This window comes from Magnolia sinica, chromosome 5 (assembly GCF_029962835.1).
Source record: "Magnolia sinica isolate HGM2019 chromosome 5, MsV1, whole genome shotgun sequence".
Lineage (NCBI taxonomy): Eukaryota > Viridiplantae > Streptophyta > Magnoliopsida > Magnoliales > Magnoliaceae > Magnolia > Magnolia sinica.
In genome coordinates, this window is record NC_080577.1 from 103,317,473 (window position 1) to 103,322,773 (window position 5,301).

A 5,301-nucleotide genomic window follows, 5' to 3' on the forward strand; every position below is an offset into this window, starting at 1 on the left:
GTTCCAACTCCACAGGCAAGTGACAAGCTTTCCCATAAACAAGTCTAAAGGGAGACGTTTCAATAGGGGTTTTAAAAGCAGTACGATATGCCCATAAGGTATCGGTCAATTAAATTGAACAATCCTTACGATCAGGGTTAACCGTTTTCTCTAGGATATGTTTGATCTCTCTATTGGAAATCTCAGCTTGTCCACTTGTCTGTGGATGGTATGGGGTGCTCACCTTATGAGAGATACCGTATTTCTTCATTAAGCTCTCGAATGGTCTATTACAAAAGTGTGCGCGCCCATCACCAATGATGACTCGAGGCGTACGGAACCGCGAAAGGATGTTCTCTTTTAATAATTTAATAACTGTGCGATGGTCATTATTTCGACACGGAATTGCTTCGACCCATTTAGTGACATAATCTACGGCGAGCAAAATATACAAATTTCCAAAAGATTGGGGGAATGGTCCCATGAAATCAATGCCCCAGCAATCAAATGCTTCTATGATAAGGATGAGATTCAAAGGCATCATATTTCGACGGGACAATGCTCCCAATTTCTGACAACGCTCACATGCCTTGCAAAATTCGTGAGTGTCCCTGAACACAGTGGGCCAATAAAAGCCACACGTAAAATCTTGGTCATGGTCTTTTTAGCAGAAAAGTGACCACCACAGGCCTGTGAGTGACAGAAGGAGATGACACTCTGATGCTCATCGTCTGGCACATATCTCCTTAGGATCTGGTCTGGGCAATATTTAAACAAATATGGATCGTCCCAGAAAAAGTTACGTACCTTGGTGAAAAATTTCTTCTTATCTTGCGCAGTTCAATGTGTCGGTATGGAACCAGTGGCAAGATAATTAGCAATATCAGTGAACCAAGGTGAATGGGAGACTCTGAACAATTGTTCATTAGGGAACATGTCATTAATATGTGTCGTTTCAAGGGAATCAGAGGGATTAAGGCAAGAAAGATGGTCAGCCACTACGTTCTCTACTCCCTTTTTATCTTTTATTTCTATGTCAAATTCCTGGAGTAGGAGGATCCATCGTATCAGGCGGGGCTTAGCATCATTCTTGGACAGAAGATACTTGAGTGCCGCGTGATCAGTGTAAATAATGATCTTGGATCCAATCAAGTAGGACCGAAATTTGTCCAAAGTGAACACTACGGCTAAGAGTTCCTTTTCCGTAGTCAAGTAGTTCATTTGGGCAGGATTTAGAGTCTTACTCGTATAATGAATAACGTAGGGTTTCTTATCTTTTCTCTGGCCTAGAACCGCCCCAAGAGCATAATCAGACGTGTCACACATAAGTTCAAAAGGAATGCCCCAGTCGGGTGGTTGTATGATGGGTGCACTAGTCAACATGCCCTTAAGCTTAGTGAAAGCTTCCTGGCATGGCTCAGTCCACTCGTATGGTGCATCCTTTTGAAGTAGATTACATAAAGGACGAGAGAGGAGACTAAAGTCCTTTATAAATCACCTGTAAAATCCTGCGTGTCCTAAGAAGGATCGCACGTCTCTAATGTTCTTGGGTGGAGGTAGGTTAGAGATAAGATCGATTTTTGCCTTATCCACCTCGATTCCTTTGGACGAGATAATATGTCCAAGGACAATTCACTTATGAACCATGAAATGACACTTCTCCCAATTAAGTACCAAGTTCTTTTCTTCACATCTTTTCAGCACACATTTAAGACTCTTTAAGCACTCACTGAAAGATGAACTGAAAACAGAAATCGCCCATGAAGACCTCTAGATATTTTCCCACCATGTCAGAAAAGATACTCATCATACATCACTGAAAGGTGGCAGGGGCATTACATAATCCGAATGACATCCTTCTGTAGGCAAAGGTGTCGTAGGGACATGTAAATGTAGTCTTTTCCTGGTCCTCAGGGGCGATTTCAATCTGATTGTAGCCCGAATACCCGTCAAGGAAACAGTAATAGGAATGACCAGCTAGCCTTTCCAAGATTTGATCAATGAAGGGCAAAGAAAAGTGATCCTTCCTCGTGACAGTATTCAGCTTCCTGTAGTCAATGCACATTCTCCAACCAGTAGTAATTCTAGTTGGCACGAGTTCATTATTAGCATTGGCTATGATGGTGATCCCAGACTTCTTAGGAACGACCTGAGTTGGACTCACCCATTGACTATCGGATATGGGGTATATGATACCCACATCTAATAATTTAAGAACATCGGCCTTAACCACTTCCCTCATGTTTGAATTTAGTCTACGTTGTGATTGCCGAGCGGTCTTCGCATTATCCTCAAGATATATGCGGTGAGTATAAATCGAGGGGTCGAAACCCTTGAGGTCCGCTATCGTCCATCCAAGGGCTCCCTTATGCTCAATGAGAGTAGATATAAGCATACTCTCTTGTTCTTTCTCCAGGTGGGCAGAAATCACCACCGGATGTCTCGTCTTGACCTAAATAAATATATTTCAAATCAGAGGGCAAAGGTTTTAGGTCAAGCTTCGGCGGCTTGAGGTTAGATGGTAGAGGCACTACATCAGTTTGGGGCAACTCTTCAAATTGTGGCCTCCATCGGTTAACTTCAAGTACCGGTGCAGTATCAAGCAAGGCACACGTCTCCCTAATCATGTCATCATCAAAATCATGGGAGTGGGCCAGACACGTCTCCAGAGGCTCAGAGGATAAGGTTAGAGGTGTCGTATCTTCCACTAAAGAGTCAATCATATTAATGTCGTGGAAATCGTCATCACCCTCTAAGTTTCTGCCGTTATTAAAAAAGATGTTTGACTCCAATGTCATATTCCCAAAGGACATAGTCATGACACTATTCCTGCAATTGATAATTACGTTTGAAGTGGCAAGGAATGGGCGACCAAGAATGAAAGGAATCTGAGTACTTATGTTATTGATGGGTTCGGTGTCCAGGATGATAAAATCTACAGGGTAGTAAAATCTATCAACTTGGACCAACACATCCTCAATTATCCCTCTTGGTACATGAACAGAGTGATCAGCAAGTTGTAGTGTGGTTAGGGTGGCTTTTAATTCACCTAAACCTAATTGTTTGTATACTGAGTAGGGAATCAGATTGACGCTTGCTCCTAAGTCAAGAAGTGCATGATCAATTCGATGGTCCCCGATTACACATGATATGGTTGGACTACAGGGATCTTTGAATTTCTGTGGCACGTCTTTCTTTAGGATGGCACTCACTTTCTCGGTCAAGAAGATCTTCTTTTGAATACTCTGCCGTCGTTTGGTCATGCATAAATCTTTCAGAAATTTGGCATATGAAGGTATCTGTTTTACAACATCAAGTAGAGGAATGTTGACTTTCACTTGTTTCAACACCTCTAGGATATCCTGAGAGTTAGAGAGAGGTTTTGGTGTGACCAACCGTTGGGGAAATGGAGCAACTGACTTTTCTAAAAATTCTGGTTCTAATTTTTGTGGGGTCTCACTAGATCCATTATTGTTGTCCTCTTCTGGTTCTTGAGGCTTTTCGGGCCTAACCGGGAGGGTTTTATCAATGATCTTCCCACTCCTAAGAGTGGTGATGGATTTAGTGTGCCCCATTTGATTTGAAGAGCCGGGATCACTTATCTCGTAATGTGATTTAGGATTGGGGAGCGGTTGTGCAGGAAGCATCCCCTTTTCTATAACCGTCATACGTGAATCTATCTTTTGTATAAAGTCGCGCATTGCCTGGGTCAGCTCTTGCATGAAATTTTGAACCGGTTCTTCTTGAGGTTTCCCCTGATTTGGATTTTGATTGAAGAAACCTTGAGGAGTAGCAGTTTGTCCATTTCTCCAACTAAAGTTTAGATGATTTTTCCAACCGGGATTGTACGTATTAGAGGTTGGTCCATTGAAAGGTCTTTGATAATTATTTACGGCATTGGATTGTTCATTCAACACTTCTCGTAAGGCGGGTATCGTAGGACAATTTTCAGTTGTATGAATATTGCAATCACAGATGCCGCAAACACTTTCATTAACCTTATCCTTCTTTCCTTCCATGGCCTCAACTTTCCTTATGAGCGTAGTCACTTTACACTTGAGATCATCCTCTTCTTTCAAGAGATACAATCCACCTTTCTCCTTTAATTGAGTTAGCCTAGACGTGGTGTTCGATTTTGGGTAATAATCCCATGATTGTGTTTTTTCAGCAAGACTATCAAGGTAATCCCATACCTCATCGACATTTTTATTAATGAATTCTCCATTACACATTGTCTCGACCATTTGGCGCATGGAAGATGTGAGTCCATCGTAGAAAAAATTTGTAATGCGCCACGTTTCAAAGCCGTGTTGTGGGCATGAACTGACCAAATCCTTGAACCTTTCCCAACATTGGTAAAATGTTTCATCCTCCTTTTGGGTGAAGTTCATGATTACTTTTCTAAGGGTAATCGTTTTATGATGTGGAAAAAATTTCTTTATAAATTCCCTTTGCATATCATTCCATATGCCAATGGATCTAGGACGCAGTGAATGTAACCACGTCTTAGCCTTCTCCTTTAAGGAAAAAGGAAAGAGTCTCAGTTGACTGTGTCCTCAGACACATTTTGAAAATATAAAGTGGCTATGATCTCATCAAACTCTTTCAAATGTAAATATGGTTCTTCATATTCAAGCCCATGGAACTTAGGAAGGAGTTGGATAACCACTGGCTTGATGTCCATATGTCCTGTATTTTCAGGAAAAATCATGCATGAGGGCGTACTCACCCCTACTAGTTGTAAATAATCTCGTCAAGTACATGGCGGGGGTACTTGATGCACCTCATTCTCATCCTGAATGTCCTCCACCCTAGGTTGGGGTAGAAGAGGTTGGTTTTCAGCCATCACTTCAATTAACTCAGGGGATTTCGAGTGGTGTTTAGTCCTACGATGGATAGTTAACCCCTCAACCAATCCTCCTTTAATCAAAAGACGTCGAGTGTTGTCACGGGCCCACTTGGGCATGAAACACTCGCAGCCCTCAATCAAATTCGAAACCTAATCCTAAGAAAGGAAAAGAAAATCTAAAAGAAAGAGAGGGTTGGAAAGAAGTTACCAAATTGGAGTCCCTAAGTTAAAAACCTGCAAAATAAAACAAAATAAGTTAGATTATAAAAAGAGAAGAAAAATCCTTAAAAAGAAAGATAGCAATAGACTGATTTCTAAAAGAAGGAATTCCTAAAAGAAAGTGGAAATTTCTAAAATAAATTAGGAAAGTCCTAAACTAGAAAGTAAGTTCCTAAAAGAGATCTGAAAAATAGAAAGTAGAGAAAGAGCTTACCGAATTAGAAATTTCTATCTTAAAAGCCTGCAAAATAGGA

At 41.1% G+C, this 5,301-nt stretch overlaps 1 non-coding gene across 1 annotated transcript; it reads left to right on the forward strand.

Moving 5' to 3' along the window:
* Positions 1–4,281: 4,281 nt before the first annotated feature.
* On the forward strand, positions 4,282–4,388 carry LOC131247517 (small nucleolar RNA R71). The gene has a single exon (XR_009171803.1). It is a non-coding gene; the product is annotated as a small nucleolar RNA R71 (small nucleolar RNA).
* The last annotated feature ends 913 nt before the right edge of the window (positions 4,389–5,301 follow it).